Here is a 26,918-nt window from a genome sequence, read left to right as displayed (position 1 = left end):
TACACTAAAGGTTACTAAAACATGAGCATTATTGTGGAGCTTGTTAACTCCGGCATTGAGGGTTCGTGTAATCCTACGCAATGTGTTCATCATCCAACAAAAGTGTAGAGTATGCATTTATCTCGTTGCAGTTATGTGATCAATGTTGAGAGTGTCCACTAGTGAAAGTCTAATCCCTAGGCCTTGTTCCTAAATACTCGCTGAGTTACTACTCGCTTGTTTCTTGTTTTTCTTGTGTTACTACTCGCTCGCAATATTACCACCATCAACTACACGCCAGCAAGCACTTTTCCGGCACCGTTGCTACTTGCTCATACTTATTTATACCACCTGTATTTCACTATCTCTTCGCCGAACTAGTGCACCTATTAGGTGTGTTGGGGACACAAGAGACTTCTTGCTTTGTGGTTGCGAGGGTTGCATGAGAGGGATATCTTTGACCTCTTCCTCCCCGAGTTCGATAAACCTTGGGTATCCACTTAAGGGAAACTTGCTGCTGTTCTACAAACCTCTGCACTTGGAGGCCCAACACTGTCTACAAGAATAGAAGCTCCCGTAGACATCACCGCCCAACACCGGCCCTCACCTCCACTGCTCCCCCTTCAAGCTCGTGCCTCCAGGCCCTCGACGCCGCCGCCCCTCTCATCTGTGACCTCGTTGCGTGTCCTGCCCTCCTGGCGGCGGCGACCTCCGCACACCGCATCCTACCCAACGAGCCCTGCGTCTTCATCCAGACCATGCTCGTCTGCCTCGCCTCCGAGTTCAAGGGCGCCGACGACGACTCCATTCAGGCCCGCATCGTCGGGATCCTAGGCTAAGCCAAGGGCGGCAGTTGGAGAGCGGCGGAGAAGATCCTCCGGAGGGGAGCCCGTGAGCCAGGTGCCTGCTACTGATTACTAGTTTACTACCTGATCTATTCTATTGCAGGCATTACAAATTGTTCATAGATGTATTTTTTTGCTGACTAATTTTACCTCTTAAATTTTTTACTTCCAGATCGGTAGAAAGACTTAAATTATGTCAAGGATGTAATTTTTGCTGACTAATTTTTGCCTTTTAAACTTTTTCACTTTCCCATGAGTAGAAGGATGTAATTATGTATTTTCTTTCTCTACTCTAGATGTAGTTTTCATTGTTTTTCTACATCTGAAATGTTTAATGGATCAAGGTGTAAAACAATAGTATAATTGTGATCCCAATTTTGGTAATTTTGGATGTAACTTTTATATATTTGTTACATCCATCGATGTATTTTGTACATCTGTCATTTAGATCACAAAATAAGTGGTGTGAATTAATTTTAGAGAGATGTAATTTTTATTTCTTACCAAGATCCTTTGTTTTTCTTCTACTTAAATAGCAATGGGGCCGAACTGGGGGAAGAGAAGGCGTGAAAAGTGGGGACACGGCAAGAGGAAGACGTGCGATGGGGATATAGGGAGAGCTTGTGTGCAGAGAGAACGTGAGGGATCGGGACTTTCTTTTTTTGAACGGACAACGACATTTAACTGTTTCTTTGCCATTTTCGGGTGGGGCACCGTGGAAGACTAAATAGTGCCTGGGCACTGTGTAGCATGCCCCTTTTCTAATATATCAAGAGCACTGGGCTCGGGAGACAAAATGACTTTCGGCGACGTTTAGCTCAAAAAAGAAAAGAAAAACCGTGACAAAGGACGACCTTACCACCGTCGAGCGTCCAGTCGTCCACACCCCAGCTCGCCCATCTCATTCCTTTCCGCCGGCCGCCGCCGCCGCCTCACGTTCCCAGCCCGCCCGCCCGCCCGCTTCCATAAACTTCCCGTTCAATCCAGGCAGAACCCTCCCCGCTGAAGCTTCCGGATCCCCAATCGGAGGCCGGCCGCCGGTGGCTCTGCTGGGGAGTAACTCCGCCTCGGCCCTCCTTATCTGCGAATCCGGAAACCCTACCAGGAGAGCAGCTGCGGTGGCCATGGCGATACGCAGTCACCTGGCGGGCCATGTTCGCGCATTCTAGAAGCGCGCGCAAAACCCTACACTCTTCACTCTCGGGTGGTGAGAGATGGCGGGGGAGCTGGGTCAGCAGACCGTGGAGCTGGGGACGGTGGTGCGGCAGGCGGCGGAGGAGTCTTACCTGGCGCTGCGGGACCTCGTGGAGAAGTCGCGGTCGCCGGACACCGAGGGGGACGGCGGGCAGCAGAGGTCGGATACGGAGAAGAAGATCGAGCTGCTCAAATTCATCGACCGTACCCGCCAGCGCATGCTCCGCCTCCATGTCCTCGCCAAGTGGTGCCAACAGGTCTGTAACTGTCAATTTTCCGCGCCCATGTATAACTAGTTTTTAACTCCATCGCTTAAACAGTAGCGCAATCTATGTCCTGAACTATAAGTGTTCGTTTTAGGATCAGATCTTGATTGTTCTAGCCTTTCATGGTGTTGGCTGCCTTAGTTGAGTGGGGTGAAGGAAAAACCGTTTTGCGATTTTGTTGAGTTATGGAAACCAGTGTTTACTGTAATAGGAAATCATTGTTTAGCACTTTGTTGGCACCATAAGTGTTTTAAGTATTCTTGTCTAAATTCCATATTATTTGTGATCTCTGAGATGACAATGATTGCATCGAACAAAGTTTACATCAAAAACTTGTTTCAACCTCCTAGTTTATCTGCTCAAATTTGTTGACTAGATACCAGGAAAGTGCAAGTTCGCAAATAGTAGAACGTCGCGGTGTTATCCCATCCTCTATCCCTCTACTGCCTTAAGATTGGTGTCATTTATATTAGAACACTTGCAACTTCCTTCATGTGGTTCCTCTCATTTTATCCCCTGTTTATTCGCATTGGACATGGAAAATCATGAAAACACGCTCTCTGTTCTGATTTATCACCACAAGACATGACCAAGACATCATTGGGAACCATATTATGTACCCCCCTCCGTCTCATGAAACATGTCAAAAGTTTGTCAAAATTTAGATGTATCTGATACTATTTAGTGTCTAGATACATCCAAATTTAGACATATCTCCGACATGTTTCATGAGACGGAGGGAGTACTGATTTTGTGCCAAAATGCATGAAGAAATGTATCAGACCAAAAACACAAGAAAATCTGTTTTCTCCCTCGCTCAAACTCTCATCAAACTGAGTTAGCACAAAGAAAATGGGAAACAGATCGGTCTGTGTCCTTTTGAAGATATAACATGGGTTCAAATGAGTATTGAGTGGTAGCCAACCAGTGTTTCATGAAGAAAAATGTTCTCTCTCTCTCACGAAGCTGAGCTAACTCAAAGAAGGAAAGGAAATGGATCTGACGCTAGAGCAAATGAATCTGGAGCCATCGGACGCCCTCTCGCGATGACATTGGGCCACCTCAGCTTCAGCTCGTGGCTGTCTCATACCGTGCACCGGATGTGGCAAGGACATGGGTTGGACAGACCACAACTGGTGGCACTGGTTGAGGGGCTCTGGACATCGACGGTAGGCGGCTTTTAGTGTGTGGATGGGGCGCAGAGGATGTGCTGCTCGTTTGAGCGAAGAGAGACAGACAATGGGCGAAGGATAGTTACTGAAGTGTACAAGTGGAAGGTAATTTGATGCAAAGTGGCCTAGTACGGCTTCAAAGGTCCATGCCAATGTAAATGTTTTTTTTTTTCATTTTCTCATAATTGCATGTCCATACTCCAAGTCCCCAATACCTCAGAATTCAGCAATTTGAACTATTTTCTTTATTTAAGTAATGGTTTCGTGGATGTGTCTGTTATCCAGGAGCAACCCATGTCAATATTTGAATTTGGGTACTGCAAAATTGTGATAAACCACATGTATTTGGGTGATGAATATACAACCTATGTTGTTTACGAATATGGGTCTCTGATGATGTATGCAGACAGCTTAACATGATGTAAATATACAACACACATGAAACAATATATATGATAGATGTGTACAACTGACATGCAAATTGTCAGATCGAAACAAGAACCGACACCACAAATATCAAAATATTGTTTAAGAGGTTTATCTTGTTTTGAATGTGGATATGGTGTACCCTCTGTTTAGCCTTTTGTAGGATATATGATAGCTTCCTTGCTAGCGGGTCCCCTCTCATGGAAACCTTGCGAAACATGCTGAGAAAAATTCAGCAACCCTTGTTAAATTGCCATTCAAAGTTCTATTGGTCTTGCTTGTGAATACATGTGTGTCTACCGTGGTCCTACGGACTCAGGATTAAACTGGATGCTACACAAGGATTATGCTAAAAGTTGAACGAAAATGAAATATAGGTTAGACTAAATGCCACGGCTGGCCCACACTTTTTATGCCGGTTAGACCATGCAACAGAAACAACAGATAACCCATGAAAACCCAATCTATCAGACATACACCTGAACCTGCAAAATGCTATGAAAATGTCCTTAGCCTTTAGCTAAATCCATGAAGGTGAATCCTCCCTTTCCATTGAGACACTTTCAGAACAAAACAATTCTCCTTAAATTTGATCGATGGAACTATTTGTCCGTTATGTTTGATTGTCATTGACTACCTTGACATAATTGAGGGGCCTAGATTCTTTGATTTTCATTTTGGTCAGTCTATAGGTTTAGTTTGAAGGTAGTGAAGTATTGGAAAAAGTATATTTTTGGCCCTCCTGTTCTGAAAGTATCTGTTTGGTCCCTCAACTCTAATACCCGAGAGCAATCTTCGCACCTCAAATATCAAACCCGTCTAGATGTGGTCCCCCCACCCCTTGCTCCAAGTGGCAACACATCCAGCACAGAAAATTTAAAACAATCAGGAAAAGTGGGGAAATCCCCACAAGCAGATAAATATAAATTAGCGAAAAACTTAAATATTCCAACAATTTTACTAAAAGCCTATAGAGTTTGAGAAATTTCGTAATACTATAAATATTCTGGGAAAACCATTGAATTTGGAAAGGTTACCAAAAGCTTCCATTCCATTTATTTGGGTTTTCCATCTTTGATTTTTTTTTCAGTAACTTTGGTGTTTTTCAGACATTACTGTTATATTCTGTTTACTCCCTTTTTTATTTTTTTTCTCAATTTTCTTTTAAATCTTTACTGTGTTTTTGGGTATGTTTGGCTGTTGCCCAAATTCTCGCTACCAAATATTTGGTAGCCTCTGGTATCTTGGCTAACTTGGTTGGTTACTGAAATTTTGGTTTAGTGTGAAAACTTGCCCACCTCGTCACATTCCCTTCACAGTTTTTCTTTCTTTCTATTTTTCTTCCATTTATTTTAATTATTTTTAGTCATTTTTGTGCTGACTGGGCTGCCACGTGCGTGAAACTGTCGTCATCTTAAAAACTCCTTTCGGTGGAGCAACGAACCAAATTAGAAGGTTTTGACACTGGTGGACCATGTATTTCTGGTATCGGAGTTGAGGCCCGAACATAGAATTTGGTATTAGTTGACTATCTTATTTCCTGAAGTGTTTTACCCTGTACGTGCAAATATTGGAAAATTCATGAACTAATTAGCATTGCAAATCACTAAATCAGGCTGTTACCTTAAACAAAGTTGATACTTTAAAGCCTGAGCTTCTGTACCTTATGATCTACCTCTCCGTCCCATAATATAAGATGTTATTACAACCAGTATATTATGGGAGTAGGATATTGCTGTTTGGTTTGTGTGTTGCTGTAGACTGAAGTTTTTTTTTATTTCGTTTTTATTTTGATTATCTTATTTCTTGCCTCGCAAAATAAATAAATTCTAGGTGAGTTTATCTAGAGATTCTACGTATGGAGAAGTCCTGCTGAAGAAATGTGTACCAACGTTGCAATGAAAGTGAAATGTGAACTTTAAATTATTTTATCCTTCCGTATTTGGTCTGACAGGCTATAATCTACCTTTGTTCCTTTAACTACTCAACAAAGAATGTACTACAAAACTAAGTTTTTCCCTTTATTAAAAAATAATTTCCATGCCATCAAAATATGTATCTCCGGAAGTTTGTGATCTAGAAGATTGATTTCTTTTGATCTTTTGCAGGTCCCCTTAGTTCTTTACTGCCAGCAACTTGCGTCAACCCTCTCCAGCCATGAAACATGCTTCACCCAAACAGGCGACTCACTATTCTTTATGCATGAAGGATTGCAGCAGGCCCGTGCTCCCATTTTCGATGTTTCATCTGCTATAGAAGTCATACATACAGGGAGCTATAGGAGAGTGCCAAAATGTGTGGAGGAAATAGGTACTCAGAATACACTTTTTCAAGATGAGCGAAAGCCTACATTGAAGAAATTAAGCACCCTTGTGCGGGCTAAGTTACTTGAAACCATGGTTCCTAAAGAAATATCCGAGGTTTCGGTGACTGATGGAATAGCCAATGTTCAGGTAGATGGTGAATTTAAAGTCCTCCTTACTTTAGGTTACCGTGGGCACTTCTCGCTGTGGAGGATATTGCACATGGAGTTACTTGTTGGTGAGAAGACCGGGCCTATTAAGCTTGAAGAGACAAGGAGGTATGTTTTGGGTGATGACATTGAACGAAGAATGGCTGTGGCTGACAATCCCTTCACAGTTTTGTATTCAATTCTCCATGAGCTGTGCATCTCTTTTGTTATGGATACTGTAATTAGACAGACTAATGTTCTACGACAAGGTAGATGGAAAGAAGCAATAAAATCTGAACTTATCTCGGATAGTCATACTAGTGCAGGACAAGGTGGGAATAATGCTCCAGTGCAGCTAGGTCAAGATGGAGAGCTTGATTCGAGTGGTTTTAGGATACCTGGTTTGAAAGTAAATTATTGGCTGGATGAAAGAAACAGTGGTTCAGCAGAATCTGATTCGTCTCCATTCATTAAAGTTGAGGCACTGCAAGATATGCAGATAAAGTGTCAGCACAGTTCATTTGTATTGGACCCACTTACGGATAAAGAAGCTGATCTTTCTCTTGACCTGAGTTGCATTGATGTTGAGGCACTTATTTTCAAAGCAATTGCTTGCAATAGGCACACACGTCTTCTGGAAATTCAAAGGGAGTTGAAAAAAATATTCAGATTTCTCGATCACCAACTGATGTTGTTCTGAAACGGGAAGAAGTTCACATGAACATCCTGCAAAAGGTACTAATATAAAAAACTATGTCAAGAACATTCTAGTGGATTCATAAGTTTTACAGTTGCCAAAGCAGGGTTCATAATTTTTTTCATACCAATCAATTATTGAAAATGCAACTTTACTTTGCTTGAGGTAGTCTTGTACATGAACTTGTTTTGCTTGTGGACATCTTTTTTGTTTGCCTGCTTCCCTGCTTAGTTCTGATTTTTGGTCCTTTGTCTCTGTTCATAAATTGCACAGAGAATGGATAGAAGGGACTTCGAGAATTGTTGCACAAATGAAGTGCTTCAGGTTAGGGCATATGGACAATCCTATATTCACCTCGGAATAAATATCAGGTCTGTTGTTATTTACCTTTTGCATGGTTGATGCTTTATCCTTACTTTTCTTGTCTACATTATCCAGATGGTAGTTAGCGTAATAAGTACCCTTTCTCTTACAGAATATTTGTTCCATGGTCATGGTACTTAATAACATGCAATCATAAACTCTCTGTCAATGTAGGTAAGACAGTGACTTCTCACAGCCTTTAACACGTGTCCATCTTTCCTTTAGGAGTAGTATTTTAGTAGAATTCACAAATTTGTATTATTATGGAAGGGTTGTTTATGAAAAATGTAATGACATCATTTCCATGTGGCCTACTTGTAAACAAATTTATGACTTCTAGTAAGGAATGAGAGTCGTACACGACTATTTCCCCCCTTGAATAGGCTTCAACGAGTCTGCTATTGGAAATGTAAAAAATAGTACCCCCACTTTAGGGGATGTTTGGGGCGGGGGAACTAAATCATAGAATATGTATGTGTAAGACCTCTGCCCCACAACATTATGAAGCATACAGAATGGTAAAATAATCCCTCTGTAGCTAATATCTATATTTGTTCCAGGTCAGTCCCCTTTACTTCCTAAATTTATGCTTTATTTCTTTTTTACAATAGGAGTGGTGGCTTCCTCCTGCAATCACCAAAAAATATATTGCCACCTTCTGCAATATTAGAATCTGAAGAAGCTCTAAACAAAGGGAGCATAACACCCCCTGAGGTTTTTGTGAGCTTAAAGACCAGAAGCATCCTCCACTTATTTGCTGCGACTGGAAGGTTTTTGGGCCTAAAGGTTATCAACTTGGTCAAGTGGCTGCTTTATCTTCTGTTGTGGTGTAATCAGCTCTTGAACTTATTTCTTGCAAAGATCTTGTTGAATACTGGAAAATGTAGAGCTTCAGATATTATAACTTAAAACAGCAATAAATCATAACATAAACCGAAACCTTACTGGGTAGAACAATTATGTTCTTGGTAATTAAAATAATCAAATAAAGAATTCCCATGCAATTAATTGATCATACTTGGTCTTGCATTAACATTTTTAGTGTTCAAGGGCTGGTATTTTGTTGGTTTGACAAGTTTGTCAAAATATTTTCTGGATTACGATCCATACAAAAACATAGTGAATGATACTGATATCCACATCTGAATCGGCATGTTCAACTAGAATTCATATTTTATGTCTTTTGTAGTAAATATGTGTGAGAAACTGGACCAATTAGGGCATCTCCAACGGGCCGACGCATTTCGGACGTCCAAAATGTCCGGTTGTGTCCGTTTGCGTCGGCCAGCGGACGCCATGCGGCCCAGGACGACCGTTTGCGTCGGGGGTATCCCCAGCGGTGCGGACGCATTTTTTTAGCGGAGACAGCGTCAAGGTCGTTAATGGCGGATAAACGTCCCATCGAGGCCTGCCGCCGGCGATTACCGGTTCCCGCGCGACGACCGTTGTTCCCGCGCTTGCCCAACACATTGGCGCGTTTCGCGCGCGGGAAACGACCTGCGCGGCAACGCCGTTTCCCGCCCCGCCGTGGCTATATATGGTGGACACCGGTGGGGGTGACGGGTACACCTCAAGCTAAACCCTAGCATCCATCCATGCCCGAGCACAACCTTAGCTGGGATCAGGTTGTTCAGATGTGCCGCCAAGCCCACCCAGAGGAGGGCGAGCAGCTAGTCTCCGACGCGTTTCAGGCCGAGCAGCTGGACCTGGAGGCGGAGGCGGAGGTGGAAGAGCGCGCGCAAGGGCGTCAGCGCCTTGCGGCGGCCAGGGCGGAAATCGCCGACGCCAGGGCCGAGCTCGCGGAGGCGCGGGCGGCGATGGCGGCCCCTCCGGCGGCCCCACCCGTGGACACCGTCATCCACGACATCGCCGCCGCCGCTGACGTACCTAGCCGCTTCGAGTGCGCCGGCGACCAACAGGTTCTGCTCGCGTCCTTCGAGACCCTAGCTAGGGACGCCCTGCGCCGTCAGGTTTGGGCAGCGGAGGAGGAAGCCCACAGCTATGCGGTCACCATGGCTCGGGGGTACATGTGTTCCGACCTGGATTCGCTCGGGCGGAGGGGCCCTTCTCCCGCGCGGGTCGAGCAGGAGAACCGGGAGCTGGCGGACGCCATCGCCGCCAGGGACGAAGCGGTGGCGGCGGCTAGGGACAGGGCCCACTACCACGCCCAGATGGCGGCGGAGGCGGCCCAGGCGGCGGCGGAGGCGGCCTCCTCTGTGGCCAAGAGATTCATGTGGGACTCCTCTCTGGCCGAGGCCCTCGAACGCCGCAGGCGGCAGGACGAGGTGTCCGATCGCCGGCGTGCGCGGCGCAAGGAGTGCGTGAAGCGCTCGCGCTTCGACGACGGCGCCGGCCCCTCCGGCGGCCAATAGTAGGCAGCGCGACTGCGAGTAACCCCGGCCGTGGCAGGCCACACGTCGGCGAGTAGGTACGGCCGTTGTAGTTTTAGGTTAACTCAACTAACCATCTATGTAAAGATTGTCCTTTTGGCCAATCAATAGTAATGAAGGAATATTTTGGTTACCTAGTCACTGCCTACCGGGCTCGGATGCAACCAACGCGGTCACTTTCCGCGATCGCGCAGCGTCCGCGGAGACGCAAACCTGGCGCATATTTGGGCAAGGTTTGCGTCGCCGCGGACGGCCCGGTCACTTTGTGTCGCCCCGCTGGAGCAACGCATTTTCGGTCTCCGCGGATGGCCCGGTCACTTTGTGTCGCCCCTCTGGAGCAGGGCCCAGACGCATTTTCGGTTGCCGCGGACAGCCCGGTCACTTTGTGTCGCCCCGCTGGAGCAGGGCCCAGATGCAAACGGTCGCCCGTTTGCGTCGCCCTGTTGGAGATGCCCTTATCTAAAATCTTGTACACATTGAATGTTTTTCATGTTAGCAATTTTATCCTAGTAAATATACTGCTGAAGTAACAGTAGCTCGTACTTGGTAATTGGTGCGAAACCGATTGGAATAATTTGAACGGTCAGAATGTAAATAAAAGAAGTAACTGTGAAATAATCTAACATCAGTTGCAGCTGGCACCAAGTTTTAATACAAGTGGGGCCACAATTATATAGCAACTTCAACCAGGTTTGATAGAACCAACCAGTTCACTGACTTGGGCCCACTGTCAGTTGCCAATGAAACACCACATGCGGTCTTAATTAGTGACATGATTAAGGCTAGTCCTCACCCTCCTCCCTGCATCCGCCTGTCGCCCTCTATTGCTCATAGTCTAGTGATACCAGATCTACTTACGGCTACCCTCGGGTCATGGCAGCTGAAGAGCATGAACACAATTTGCTGGGTGACCAGGCGCCGAACAAAAGAACAAGTCCAGGGCCTATATCCTCCCACTTGTTCATCCGTGACTTCTTCCGCTTCTCGCCATCTCAGATGAACTGAAGACACTAGGGTGCCAGCCTCTCTTGCTCAGGTCTACACAGGGCTGGTTCAGGCAATAATGGTAGTGTTGGGTCCTGGTGACTCTGGCTCATAAGGACCCACCTGCCACAGTTTTGGCCAGTGCCACTCAAAAGCTTTCTGAGGACCTGAACTGCCATTTTCTTCTCCAAGAGTGCTCTGGGGCACTGGTGTAATTGTTTTTTTCTGCGAGCCATTCTTGAACTAGATGGTTCTACACCATCCTGGTGGCCACTTATTCCTTCATTAGATTTCTTTTTTCCTGTTGAAGAACCACGTACATCCACGTCGGCAGTGTGCTGACACCACCATAAGGGTGATCTTCGGTACCCTTGGCCTCCCTTTCTGGCATGTCCAGGAGCCTTACTGTTGATTTGGAGATCAATTAAACCTGACATTACACCTATTTCTTGATTCTGTAACACCTGAGCTAAAAAAGATTGGCTTGAACCCATCTAGGGAAAGCTGCAGTGCTGCTCTGCTGATGCTTTCGCCATCTGCAGGAGGGAAACATCACTGCATCTCCATTTTATCTGCCTCCAAGCTGAGTCCGGCTGTGCCTTGTCCCCGACGAGTCTGGCTCTGGCCGCTTCACCATACTATGTTTCTTGGTGATTTATTTTTTTGCTCATGAAGTACTGATGCTGGGGAGTCACCCATCAATGTACACAAATATCTGTAACCAAAGTATTTTTATTTTGAACTCATTGTCAAAATGTTTATGATTCAAAAACATGGTCCAAGCTGCAACTGAGGTTAATATATCTGGGTCGTAATTGCAATGTCAGTTGAACTCTCTTGTCCAAAGTGTTTATTATTCAAAAACTTGGTGCAAGCTGTAACTGAGGTTGATATACCTAGGTTCTAAATGCAACGTGACTTAAATTAAGATCGAAATGTTATGTTTATGAGCCATTTTTGCTAAGTTTCATGCACAAGTGAACATGTAGCATATATAGAGAGGATGTCTTTTTGGTAGTACCACCGTTATTCTAGTAATATATGTCCTTGGACTATGCATTTGATTTTTATTTACTATCACCTACTGGACCATAGGGAAAAGCCTCAGCTTTGTATTTGGCAGGGCCCCATACATTTTAGAACTTTTTGCCTTTTGTGTAATAATATACTCATAGCGAAACCTCGTTATAACATGGTGAGTTATGTTTTGGCTCTTGGGTGCATATGCTCCCTTTATTTTGAAATTCATTTTTTATACATTTTGAAATGTTGAAAAATTCCAAACAAAAAATTCACGTGTACATCTTCACATGCTATGTGCGCACAAATTCTTTCCACGAAAAATCGACTTGTCGTTTGGGATGCGTAAAAAAGACAATTTGGTGCTAAAAAATAAGGCTTTTTGTGAGAGACATGGTTTGTCTTTTTTGCATCAACCACACTTTTTTTTTTTGCGAGACTGTACGAACGTACATAGATTGTTGAGATGTACATGCGATTTTTTTTGTTGGAATTTTTTGACAATTAGAAATATGTTTTTAGGTGGAGGGAGCATATGCACCCGGGAGCCGAATTGAATTTCTCTTACTTATCTTATAACCTACTGTATATACTAAATCCATTTTTCTAATGGTTATTCCAGGTTTACTCTCAGTATCAGATTACTCTGAAGATACCGAAATCTATACTGTATGGTTCAGATTTTATGGTTATGGGAATTCCTTGGCGTGCAAATGCCTATTATCTTCTGATGCAACTTGATAACAGCCTCATGCCGGTTTTTTATTTGCTTGAGGTGCATGCTGATGGAGAAGACAGGTCTAATGCTGATGCAACTAGTGATGCTAAAGAAGCTGTAAGGTTTAACAGAATTGACGTTGGGCAGATGAAAATAGGTGAAGATGAATGCAGTGCAAATCTTCTCGATGTAGACAAATTACAGGTGCTACAAAGCATGTTAAACCCCAGAAGCATGGAAGATAGGTCTCCCATACAAAGTGAAATTGACGATTCTCTTCCTCTAAAGCCTTCATTTTCTTCTATTGTTAACACGGTATTAGGATATGAGCGAGGTTCTCCAAGTAAAGAAAATTGTCTGTCTTATAATCCACCCTCTACTCATTTGAGTTCTCTAAAAGTTGGTTTTCAGGGGGTTAGCGGTAGAGCTTGCCCACCTGAACTGGATGATGGCTTACTACATTCTAACATCGAGGCAGCAAAAGTTAATTCTGGTGGTACTTTGAACAGTTACCTGCTGAGCAATTCGAAGTTTGCACATAGTACACAGACATCTGGTTCAGTACCTGCAGGTGACCAATCATGCTGTCAGCTTGTAAATCTGATCATGACTTAAACTCATTTAGATCTGCAGAAACCATGTTATGTGGATGGAAATAAATATCCTTGCCTTGTTTTCTCAAATAGTCAAAACTATACTACTGTGTACTTTAACCCAAGTTAGGATTTGTTGTCTCTAAGATATTCAAATATCTTTTATTTTCAGAAAAAGAGGTATAGTTCTTACTGTTTTTATGCTTTCTTTGGAAATTGGCAGGTTTGGAGAATCTTTCCACTTTGCGGTCTGAAGTTGCATTTGGAAAGAGACCTCTTTCGGAGATCTTGTTGAATATCCCATCATTACAACCAGCAATAATAAGTGGTGGGCCAAGAAAGAGAAGAAAACTGCCAGAAGATGCAAGCAGCATGCAACCTGGAACAACCCTTACCTATGGAACTATACTCACAGAAGGAAATTGGTGTATTACAGAAAATATTTATGCTTCTGTGCTTCTTCAAGTCATAAAGCATTGTTTACTTCGTATCAAATACGCTCAACTGACTACGCAGATGAATTCTCTTAACATTCCATATGTAGAAGAAGTTCGTCTGGCTACACCCTCCTCTAATCTTTGGTTACGCCTGCCTTTCGCTCCAGATGGTTCCTGGAAACACATATGCTTACGTCTGGGTAAAGCTGGAAGCATGTCGTGGGATGTTAGGATCAACGATCCATACTATAGTGCTCTGTGGAAACTTCATGGAGGTAGCACTACTGCAGAATGGGGTTCTCGTGTTCGTATTGCAAACACTTCTGAGATGGATTCACACATCTCTTTTGACGATGATGGGCTTATTTTAACTTACAACTCTGTTGAGGTTGATAGTATACAACGGCTAGTCTCAGAATTACAGCGGCTTTCAAATGCTCGTGTGTTTGCTTGTGGAATGAGGAGATTGGTTCGTGTTAAAGTATATGAGAAGCTAGGTCAGAATCAGTTAGCTACAAAGACGAAGTTACATTCTGCAAAAAAATCTTTCAGGGACAGGTTATCTGACCAGATGACTAAAACTTTACGTATTGACGCTGTTGGTTTGATGAACTTGTGGTTCAGTTATGGTGCCAATGCCATGCCTATTGTTCACTTTGTTGTTGAATGGGAAGCTGGTAAGGTTGGTTGCACGATACGTGTTTCACCAGATCATCTTTGGCCACACACAAAGGTATGATTTTGAGATACAAGCATACTGCATCAAAGTATATGCAACTGTGCATTACATTACTGCATTTTGGCTCTGTCATGATTACGCTTCATTTTGGGTTACATATTGACTGAAATATGATATTTGAAAATGTATCACCTCATCTAATAGACTGGACATTGATAGTCTCAGTGAGGCTGGCATGGTGGGGACTAGTAATATCTCTCGGCGAGGCTAGTATAATAGGTAGCAGCGACGTCCCTTGTGCGTTATATCCTCTGTTAACTGTATCCGTCTAAATTATTTTTGTACTATACGTATTCTTGATGCACTTTATAGTCACTTGTATCCAACCGAGCCACTCAACTTATTAAAAAGTTTAGATACGGTTTATCTTTGGATATGATGCTGTTACTTGTTGGCATGGAAACTGTTGATCAGACAACATCAAGGCAAACTGTTGATATTATGTTTGTAGTGTTAGCAGTTGACCAGTGCATGTCTTTATGTTTGTAGTGTTAGCAGTTGACCAGTGCATGTTTTATTTGTAACTGAAGTTGCCAAATACTGGTTTACGATTTGGTTTCATTGACTGTAGTTGGCCAGCATTTGGCTCATGAACAAAATCTCGATGCACCAATGGTTAATTTTAGCTCATTTTGACCAAAACATAACCACAGAACATCATTCTTTGCATGATAACTTTTTGCTAGCAAGAGAGCAAAAAACTTTTGTGACCAAGAAAGTACAAATATTTTTGCCAATCTACATGTTGTGCCAGACTTTTCAGTTGCTACTTAGATATTCCAAATTTTCAGCAAGAATCCAAATACTTCTATACAAAGTTTGCTGAGATTTTGTCAATCTTCCATTTAATCATGTTCTAATAATGCAGTTTTTGGAGGACTTTGTGAATTGCAATGAAGTAGATTCATTGTTGGATTGCATCAGGCTGACATCAGGTCCTTTACTTGCCCTTGGTGGTGCAATTCGTCCTGCAAAGATGCCTGCTGTTCCTGCTGTTGGCAGTTCTGCACAAAAGCAAAACGGTGTTCTTTTGGCAAGTGGTTCATCATCAACCACTGTACATACAAACAGTCATGATGCTCAGACTTCCTCTACGCTCTCTGCTGCAGGACGAACTGTGCCTGGATTAGTTCCTAGTTCTTTGATGCCTTTTGATGTTTCTGTTGTTCTCCGTGGACCATACTGGATACGCATTATATATCGCAACAAGTTTTCTATTGACATGCGCTGCTTTGCTGGGGATCAGGTATGGTTGCAGCCAGCAACCCCTCCGAAAGGTGGACCTTCAGTTGGTGGATCTTTACCTTGCCCACAATTTCGACCCTTTATAATGGAGCATGTTGCTCAGGGTCTAAATACTCTGGAGCCTAGCTTTCTGAATGCTAGACATACTGTTCCTCATTTGAATGCTAGTGCCAATACATTATCTGGAAGTCAACAAGTAGTTACTACTCCGAACCCCTTGAGTGGTGGCACTCCTGGGGTAGTTAAGCTAATACCAAGTGTTGGTAGTCCAGTAGCACCCAGTGTGAGTAGAGGAGGCAACGCCATGCTGCCTTCTTCAGGATTTCCTTCAGGGACTGCTGGAGCTTCTGCACACCTTTCTTCCGGCACAAACCTTCCTGTGCATATGAAAGGAGAATTGAACACTGCTTTTATTGGGCTTGGGGATGATGGTGGCTATGGTGGTGGCTGGGTTCCTCATGCTGCTCTTAAAAAGGTGCTGCGAAGCATTCATAAGTACCTTGGAGTTCTATGGTTATTTGCACAATTTCCTGATCTTCTGAAAGATATATTGGGGTCAGTTTTGAAAGACAATGAAGGTGCACTTCTGAATTTGGATCAGGAACAGCCAGCATTGCGCTTCTTCGTGGGGTAAGATACAGTTTATTTAGTACACTATACCCTTTTTACTTCACACAAAGCTAAAATATCCTCAGCTTTTCTGATATTTTAATGGCCTAATATGATCTAATTGGATGACTATATGTGTGTTCATTAGGAACACTATTGCAGATGGAAAGTTCCCTGAGTTGTGCAAAATATTCTTATGATTTTGTACATTAATCTTTTCCTATTTTTAGTTCTGTATTATAGATTTTCCTGTTCATATGATGTACAAAAGAAGGGGTAGATGGCAAGCGTTGAATGAAGAGCTTTTAGGTGAGATGAGACGATAGATTTGGGTGATGACCTTTTTGGAGGGAGAATTAATCCATTCTTCTGAATTCTGCACTCTCCTGTATAATATAGTTTGGAACGTTATATAGTTATAAATAGGATGCAGGGGAAAACTGAATTTTTATCACTGAACCAGAATAGGAAAAAAAAGGAGTGAATCTGCACTGAGGAGTGAGAGGAATGCAGTAGACCGGAGACTAACTGGTAACCATGGGCAACCAGACGAAAAATAAAACGAAAAAAGAAGCGGAAAGGCCAAAAACTGTGGGATTGACCAATGACCTGTACGTGTGTTGCCACCAGAGAAGGCAAAAATCGGTAGGAACAGTATCAGAACTGCTAGAAAAATCGCTGAGTTGTTTAGCTTTTATATAGTATTATTACCAGATGTTAAAGAACAAATTTAATCCCTAAGCCATGTGTACACCAGCTGCTGGGTTGGTTCCTCTGTATGAGTGGTGGCAGTGTACAGTATTCTCTGTTTGAAATAATCTTGCCTCTAGTTCAGCCAGGTTAGTATTGAGTCAGTGTTCAAGTCTACACAGGTTAATCAGTTTGTTTGCTAATAGGTCTGCGTGGCATAAGTGGTGGTAGCTGAGCTCGTGTCTGCTTGCACGTCAGTAGCATGTTCAATTGATGAATCATAATTGTAGTTTAATTAGCTAGCTGCTAGTTGTAGCTTTAGATCGTAGTCAGTTGTGGCTTCTTGTATATGTACACATGAGGTTGTGCAAGTTTGTATCATGAGTTTGACAAGAAAGAAAAGGGAAAAAAGAGGGCACCATACGTGCCCTTGGCCACAGTTTTTCGTATTGTGTGTGTTCATGATTCTTTGATGTGATCGATCCATGGGTGAAATCCAACATCCTCTGCACATGCCATTTGTTCTTTTGGTTTTCACCATGCTCTCATGCCCTTAGGGCATCTCCAGCGGCGCGACGCATTTCGGACGTCCGAAATGTCCGTTTGCGTCGCGCGGCGGACGCTCGACAGACCGTTTTTGTCCTCGCGTCCGTTTGCACCTAGGGGTGGCTTCAGCGGGCCGACGCATTTTCACGTTTGCATCAATTTATGAAGTTTCCAAACAACAAAATAAGGAAATCAACAAAGTCATAGTTATTACATTTAAAAGTCGGCATATTTCTCTAGGCATGATCTTCATGGTCAGCCAATGTCCACTGATCGGCCAGCCAATGTCCACTAATGCTCAATCAGACTCGTTTGCAGCTGTTTGGAGACGTTCTCGTCATTGACTTCTACATTCCTATGTAGATAGTCCTGTCAAGATGAAGCTCCAGGAAGTGGCGCAACCAGCTCACCTTGGAAATCCCATTGGTTCTCGTTGCGGCCATCATGACGCTCGTTCTCAACGATCATGTTGTGCATGATCACGCAGCATGTCATCACCTCATGCATGGTCTTCAACGACCATGTTCTTGCCGGGTGACGGACAATTGCCCACCGAGCTTGGAGCACACCAAATCCGCGCTCCACATCTTTCCTCGCAAGCCTCTTGCATCTTGGCAAACCTCCTCGTCTTCTCGGAGTTTGGATTACGGACAGTCTTCACCAACGTGGCCCGGTCGGGGTAGATGCCATCGAGCAAGATAATATGGCTTGTCATATGCATTTCCATTGATCTCATAGCTCACCCGGGGAGCTTTACCTTGCATGAGCCTGTTGAATACCGGTGATCGGTGCAACACATTGATGTCATTGTTGGAACCGGCCATGCCAAAGAATGAATGCCAAATCCATAAATCTGACAGCTTCAAGAATGACAGTTCTTTCCTCATGCCCGCTGTACGCACCCTGCCATCCAAATGGACAGTTTTTCCACTGCCAGTGCATGCATACTGGCATGCAATCTATGCCGCCAATCATTCCTGGGAAGCCTCTAGACTCGTTGATAGACAGGAGCCGCCTTGTATCCTCAACAGTTGGCTCCCTACAGTAATACTCTCCGAACACGGCAATCACGGCTCGGCAAAACCGGTACATGGCCTCAAGACAGGTGCTCTCACCCATTCGAAGATACTCATCGAATATATCCGCAGCCATTCCATATGAGAGCATGCGAATAGCCGCGAGCATTTTTGGTAGGAGGTGAAGCCTAACGCACTCGTTGCATCGCGCCGCATTGAAAGTAGGGGTCGTAGTTTCGACGCCCGTAGAATGACCAAGAACAGGTCTCTTGACATCCTCAGTATCGGCGCCGAAATATTTTTCCGGAAGATCGGATTGGTGAGGTGGAAGTAGTCCTTGTGGAGGCGGGCCTCGCCCTTCCACTCGTTGCGCGGCGGGTTTTGGAGCGCTCCTTCACGAGCCCGGTGCTCGCGGCCCCGGGTTAGAGGTGAACTCGTGGATCATGGTGGCCGCGATGAGTTGCCAATGTCCGCGTCGACTCATCGGACTCTCGTCGGAAGAGGAGTCGACGACCTCCGCGCGGAACTTGTCCAACATCTGCCACATGTCCATCCGCGTGGGTACAAACCGCGGATCAATGGCCGCGCACAATAGCGCCGAAAACATGAGTAGAAACCTACGGCGCAATTGACCGAACAGGTCGTGGGCAGCGCGGAAGGGCGGCGCAACCGGGAGCGTTTCGCCCGAAAACAGCCGGCAGGTACGCGGCGGAGCCAAGCCCGAGTATGCTCCCTGCTCTCCCGCGCAGCAAGAACGCAGCCGGCGGCGGCCATCGCGGCGCTGCGGCCGGACGGCGGCGGATGGGGTTGGGGTGGTGGCGACGCACTAGGGCAGCAAAGAAGGGGAAAAAAAAGCAAATCGAAGCGGTCGATTTCGCTGTCTCTGATATGCGGGACCGGGTAAGAAATGGAGGACGCTCTGCGCGACCGCCGAGCGTCCGCGGAGACGCAAACCTGGCGCATATTTGGGCCAGGTTTGCGTCTCCGCGGACGGCCCGGTCACTTTGCGTCGCCCCGCTGGAGCAGGCCCCAGACGCATTTCCGGTCAGCATTTCCGGTCACGGTGGACGAAAACGGTCGCTGAGCGTCCGTTTACGTCGCGCCGCTGGAGATGCCCTTATTAGAATGTTGACGATTTTTTTGAAATTATTAAGTACATGTGGAAGGACACAGTATTTCACCGCAACTTTTTTTATGCTCTTCAAGACTTTGACATCAATTGAATAGACTGCGCAAGTTCTTTAAGACCTGGTTGCGTAAGGGTCCAAGGACTAGAGGTAAGGTATTTATCCATGATCAGAGGAGCTCCTCTTCCATGCCACCAAGCGTGGGATAAAGAATCCAATTGGAATCGAGGGCTCGAGTCTAGTGGAGTAGTGAGGGTAGCAAAGCAGCTGTTACCCTTGTATGGTTAATAGGAAGGAATGCTCTTTTCAGCCAAAGACTACTAATTTCTCATTTATTAAATTGGGTGAAGGCCTGACGTGTAATCTATCGTTAAGGGTGCCCATCATAAATTATCACCTTTAGAAAGTAGCCTTAGAATCGAATCATCTTGTCTATCCAGGACTTGCTAACGAAAGGACTAGGCAACCTTCAGTTATTCTTGCTTGCCCATCCATAACAGCCCCGAAATACAATTTTTCGTGAAAACGCAAAAGACTTGCGTTTCGATGCATAGATAGATATAAAAAGGTTATATGTACATGTCCACAAAGGGACCAAGACCCCGCACTACAACTCGACCCAAGAAAGGAACTACAACTCGACCCAAGAAAGGAGACCTAGTCTAGGGGAGGATCTGGTGGACACCCTGGGCTCCAGCGCTCGCCCACTGTTGCGCCTCGGTCTTGATGTCGTTGAGCAGGGAAGGCACCGAAGGTTGCGCATTGTCAAAGATCGCAGCATTCCGGTGCTTCCAGATCCACCACGCCGTGAGCATGATTATCGACGAAGTACCTTTGCACAACTGGCGGGGAGGGGTCCGCACCGCCTGCGACCACCACTCCACGAAGTCCCCTTCCGAAGCCAGAGGCCCTGAGGTGGATCGAATCCACGAGAGGACCTCGAACCAGATCGTCCTGGAGAATGAGCATCCAATGAGTAGGTGCGTCATAGTCTCCTCGGATTGGTCACACAACGGGCATCTGGGCGCATGTGGTAGACCATGACGCGCCAGCCTCTCACCCGTCCAACACCTGTCCAGACAGGCCAGCCATATAAAGAATTTCACCCTAGGAGGCGCCCAGGACCTCCAGTTCAACTCCCATGATGCTGAGGTGATCCCTCCCTGGAAGAGGGCCTCATAGCAAGAATGAGAAGTATACTGGCCGTCCGTCGTCCACAACCAGGTCAACGTGTCCTGCTCCCCCGAAAGCTGGACTTCCCTCAGTCTGACCCAAAGTTGCACATATTGCCATAGTGCAAGGGGACTCGGTGCTCCAGCTATGTCGGGAATCCAAGTGCGGTCAGGTCAACCAGTGTACGCACCCTTCTGCGCCGTTTAGGAACCAGCGCGAACACCTCTGGCGCCATCTCCTTGATGGACTTGCCGTCCAACCAACGGTCCTCCCAGAAGAGGGCGGACTCTCCGTTACCCACTACCATCGAGGTGGAGGCCGCAAAGATGTCCAGCTCCGCCTTCGAGAACTGCATGTCTAGCCCGCGCCATGGTTGCCGGGGGTCCGTGTGCATCCTCCACAGCCAACGTACACTAAGGCTTATGGCCATCCGTGCAAGGTCGGGGATCCCCAACCCCCCTAGGTTAAGCGGCCGGCACACCTTTGCCCAGTTCACGTGGCAGTGACCTCCATTGGCCTCTGCCCGGCCCACCCAGAGGAACCCTCGCAGGATCTTGTTGATCTGTTTGAGGGTCTTTTTGTTCAAGGCCAGTACCATTAGCTGGTGCAGCGGGATTGCCGCGAGCACAGCTCGGATCAGCGCCAAACGTCCGGCTTGCGGCATCATGGATGCCCGCCATGTCGGCAATTTGTCAGCTAGCCTGTCCAAAAGCGGCTGGAAGGTCTCGGCCGACAGACGCCTAACCGACAGAGGAATACCTAGGTACTTCACCGGAAAGGGCGCTAGCTGGCACTCCATGTGCTCATCTTAAATAGAGACCGACCTAACAATCTTGGCTAGCTAAAACTTTTATGTCCCCATGAGATCTTATCCCTAAAAATTGTATGTAATTGAATAGTCAGTGTAGCGTTACCTTAAATAATGAACCCAAAATGTGAAATTGCAATCTTAAGATCTTACTCAGTCTGGACAGTACCAGCCAACATGCTATTTTAGATTCTGACAGAATAAACTAAGAGCAATGATACAAGTACATGAACTTCTGCTACGTGTTTAATGGTAGATCAAAAGGATACAAGTACATGACCTTCTGCAACGTGTTTAATGGTAGATCAAAAGGGTAGGATTAAGTTCTGGGATATACCAAGGGTTAAGATCTCATTCCTTGGTCTATTTTATATTTGTTTTTATCACATCAGTCAATTTACACCTACACTGTATGTAGATTTCTTAAGGACAACTGTTCTGATTATGTATAGCTTCATTTTCCCTGCTACAAGTTTAATTGTAGATCAAAAGGATAGGATTAAGTTCTGGGATATACCAAGGGTTAAGATCTCATTCCTTTGGTCTATTTAATATTTGTTTTTATCACATCAGGCAATTTGCACCGACACTGCATGTAGATTTCTTAAGGACTACTGTTTCTTATGTTTAGCCTCATTTTCTTGCAGCGGTTATGTCTTTGCAGTTAGTGTTCATCGAGTTCAACTGCTTCTTCAAGTTCTTAATGTGAAGAGGTTTCATCACCAGCAACAGCAACAGCAAGCTCCTCAGAGCAGTACTCAGGAAGAGCTTACACCATCTGAGATACATGAAATATGCGACTACTTTAGCAGATGTGTTGCCTGTGAACCTTATGATGCTTCTAGGGTTGCTTCTTTTATCATGTTGCTTACTCTGCCCATCCCAGTTATACAAGAATTTCTGAAACTAATTGCATGGAATAAAAGCTTGTCCCAGCCTCATGGGGACATTGGTACTGCACAGAGGGCACGGGCTGAGCTTTGTTTGGAAAAGCACTCAAGATCATTTTCAGGCGATTATACTGAAACTTCTTTACCATCCAAGAGTAATATTCAGCATGACAGAGCCAACAATTCAGTAGATTTCACTGTAACTTTCATACTTGACCATAATCTTACACCACATATGAGCTCATCTGGTGGAGCCGGTTGGTTGCCATATTGTGTTTCTCTGAGATTAAGGTACACCTTTGGGGACAATAGTCATGTTGCATACCTTGCAATGGATGGGAGCCATGGTGGTAGGGCTTGCTGGTCACAACACGAGGATTGGGAGAGGTGTAAGCAGAGTGTTGTTAAAGCAGTGAAGGCAGCGAATGGATCTCCAGCAACTGGAGAGTCAGGCCAAGGAAGGCTGCAAATGGTTGCCGAAATGACCCAAAAGCAACTGCAACTGTCCCTACTGCATTTAAGAGATTGCTCACTTTCTGCTGGCTCGACTTGACCATGAAATGCATATTTTGGATGCTTGTAGTCAGACTAAGGATTTTTGTGAAGGTAGTTGCTGTTCACTACTGAAGGGTCCCTCCAATGTTCGACAATACGGTTGCTGACATAGTGTGTTTTCAGCAGAGGGCTCGTCATGTTCCAACTATTGTTTACTGTTACGCTCTATGGTGCCTCAAAATTCTGTGCAGTTCACCTTTGTAGATAGTATACTGCTGATCACAGCTTATCTTACAACCTCCGAAAAAAATGCATGAGGAAGACAATACATCTCAGGACCAGAAGCAATAGCATGAGTGTACAGTTCCTAAGATGACCTCAGACTCAGAGAACTTGCCTGGTCTTTGCTTATGCAGGAACTCAAGACATTGTGATGATTGCTGCACTTTAAGGTTAGGGATGGGGTGTTTTGTTTGGCGACTTCAGACTCAAAGGACTTTTCTGGTCTTGCTTAGGCAGGAACTCGAGACAATGGTTAAATAATTTTTGTTTGAGATGCAGGGGAGGTGTGACGTGGACTGTGATGGAGTTTGACCAAGTGTTAGGGTAGGACTGCGAGATGTGACAGAGGCTATGTCACAGCTGAAGAATGAAAACACTGGAAAGTGTTGGTTTCAGTCTGCACAGTCTGATTTTTGGGTCGTATCTTCCTCTCTTCCATGAAATTGACCCAAGTGAACCATTTAAAAATTTGGAAATTTTAAGGTATCTGTGTGGTTCCATTCCCATAAGGCACTTCGATGGAGCTTCAGTACCAAAAACAAGCTCTTCTTGGTTACATAACTAATAGGTTGCTGTGATGACTGGACACCTATGCCAATGTTGTATGCCAGCATGTGGTAGACTTGTTTTGAAGTTGCAGCTTATGTTGCATGTATTGTTGACAATTGAAAAGGAGTGGGAATAAATTGCTATTTTCTGTCCTCCGATGCATTTCCTGAGGGGTAGGTTCTGCGAACTTGGTCCGTGATGCTAATATTTATCGTAGGACTGCTGCATTTTCAGCTCTCAAACCAATTTCAAAGTTAACCAAAAATGCAAGGTAACCTATTAAGTACATGAAAGGAGCTAGTAAGTATCCCGATCAAAATAATACAGCCTAGGCAGTTGGTTTCTTTGCTAAGATTTACATCTTTTTTAGTTGAGAAAGGTATGGTCTCAATCTGGGAAATGGTGGCCTCAATGCAGAAACCACACGATGCATTTTTATCTTTCTAGAAACATGTACTACCTTTGTCCATAAAAGAAGGTCGCACTTTGTCTAAATTTACATGTATCTAAACACTCTTTAGTGTATAGATATATCTGAATTTAGACAAATCTCCTACGCTATGTTCGGATGTTGATATTGGGGTGTGGCATTGGACATTCGGGCCTTTCCAGGTCCGAATACCCCAAATCTGGGCGTTTGGATGGTCATGGTATTGGGCCAGTGTATTCGGGCTCGATATCAAGGAGGAGGCCGAACGGCAAAAAAGAGAGGCCTCCAAAGTCGAGGTGTTAGCCTGGAGATTGGGGTGATATTCGCGAGCGGTGCCCCTTCGTTCTTCTCGTCCCGAAGCTCGAACAAGCAGTCGCTCGGGCGGAACCCTAGCGACGCTGGCACCGGCGCAGGTACACCCCACCCCCGGTCTCCCTCCATCGGTTCGCACGCACGGCGCCTCTGGCCTTCGTCGCACCTTCTCATCCCCACGGTTTTCTCCCTCGTTTCTTGACTCAGTCCCGCCCCTCTCATCTCTGTCTCTACCTCCATGTGCAGGAATCGTAGGGGCTTCAGCAGCCGGCGCACGTATCCTCGAGCTCCGGCGACCTTCGTCCGGCGCAGGTGTGTGCCACAGGACCCCGTCCTCCCTTCCCTGAGCTAGGATTCGACATGTGCCTTCTCTGTCTATATTTTCTTTAGTCAATCTGCCCCCTTTTATGATTTGTTGTTACTTGTGTGCTAGGATTTGATTGTGATTTGATGATGATATGATACTAACATCAATAGATTGATATCGTGTGCTATTGGCTTGCTGTCTAAAATTGTTACTACTACAAATTGCATGCCGTGCTAATTAATACTGATATGTACATTGTAGTTGCAAAATGTCGGACGAGTTAGCCATGGTTTCTTACATTACTAAAGAAAACAAAAGAAGAAAGAAGAGAATGATTGTGTTCATGAAACATTTCTTTGAATCCACTCTTCTTGCCTTGTATTATGTTAGTACACAAAGGGTACCGAGGGATTTAGGGAGCTTTACCGATGATGAGCATAGACACTCGCTTAGAAAGTACTTGCTCAAAAATATGTATGATGGGTCCGAAGTTGCATGCTATGATCAGCTCCGTCCAACAAAAAGAAATTTCCATGATTTGTGCACTATGATGCGTGAGAAGTGCGGCTTGCGTGAGAGCGTGTATGTAAATGTGGAAGAAAAGGTTGCAATGTTCTTGCTTGTAGTTGGACATGGTTTGAAAATAAGGTTGTTGCGTGGGCAGTACAAGAGGTCATTGGGGACTATTAGTGCACACTTTTCTGAGGTTTTAACTGCTATACTATCTCTCCATAAGGAGTTCATTAAGCTGCCAGATCCTTCTTCCACACCTCCAGATGATTACAAATGGAAGTGGTTCCCCAATGCACTTGGAGAAATAGATGGATGCCATGTTGATGTTTGTGTTCATGTGACTGACCAAGGGCGTTATAGAAATAGAAAACAAAACATCACCACTAACATGCTCGGTGTAGTTGACTGGAGATAGTTAGCAAAATTCTTTCTCAGAGTGGATTTGGTTGGGGCTGGGGAAAAAATGTCTTACAACTTGAGAGTGATGAAGTGTGGGAAAGATATGTAGAGGTATGAGGCATGTCATAATTAATTCTACTTCTATTTTGCTTGGGATTTGGTTTCTAACTTCAGATTGTATGTGTTTCCAGGCTAATGAAAAAGCAGCTCCATACAAGAACAAAGTAATCCACAATTGGAATGAGATATGTACCATTACTCAAAAGACCATGCGACCGGGCTAGGTGCTCGGACAGGCGCTGAGTCGATCTAGAGGTGATACAACCAGCTGTAGAAGCCAATGATACATCTCCTGAAGCAGTTGGTCCATCACTAAAGAGGCCACGTACTGGTGAAGCAATTATGTGCATGCTTGGAAGTTTGAAGACATCTTTTGATGATGCCATGAAGTCAACTGAGCCACTACAGCAGCCGCAGGTTACTCCTCCTTCCATGATGCTTGCTACAATTGAAGTCATACCTGATATCTCCAGAACTGAACAGCTGCGAGCTTATGCGAAGCTAACTGTTAGCGAGGGTTTATTACATTCACTTCTTGAGCTCCCACTGGATGCTAGTTATGTTACCTTGAATAACTTGTAACCGTATTGGAATTTCTATGAACCACCGTTTCTAGACTATGTATTTTGTATGATTTGAGACAGTGATGTATCTCATCTTATGTGCTTGCTTTTGATGAATTATGAATGGAACTATATATTATGTTATCATACTCTGTACAAAATTATTGCTATTCGTATATTCTTTGCTTGTTAATGAGACTGCAAAAATATTGTGCATGTTCTGTACATAACATAGGGTATATGATCGAATTCTCCTAGGACTGAAATACATCACTTTGAGCATCCGAAGAACATTTGGCAGTTCTGAATATCATCTACTCTAGTTCCGAATATCTAGCACATCCAAACAGAAAATATTGACATTCACTCTCAATATCAATATCCTGGGTATTGGACATTCGGGCCAATACAATGTCTAGCCCCCCAATATCAACATCCGAACAGAGCACTACATTTTTTTTATGGATGGAGGGAGTATCATTCTACTGCAAGAGTTATCAAATGATGTCATGCATTAATTCTTTTGTTCAATTCACGGATTTAGACAAATGTTGATGACGAACTGATCGGATGCGATATATATGTTGTCGATGATGATGGATCCTGCTTGGATGATAAGTTTGCGATGG

The 26,918-nt window shown here is 44.7% G+C and overlaps 1 pseudogene; it reads left to right on the top strand.

The window, feature by feature from the left end:
* Nucleotides 1-1,808: 1,808 nt before the first annotated feature.
* Nucleotides 1,809-23,857, top strand: LOC124673931 (annotated as a pseudogene).
* Nucleotides 23,858-26,918: the final 3,061 nt, after the last annotated feature.

This window comes from Lolium rigidum, chromosome 7 (assembly GCF_022539505.1).
Source record: "Lolium rigidum isolate FL_2022 chromosome 7, APGP_CSIRO_Lrig_0.1, whole genome shotgun sequence".
NCBI classification, from domain to species: Eukaryota; Viridiplantae; Streptophyta; class Magnoliopsida; order Poales; family Poaceae; genus Lolium; species Lolium rigidum.
This window is presented reverse-complemented; position numbering and strand designations above follow the sequence as displayed.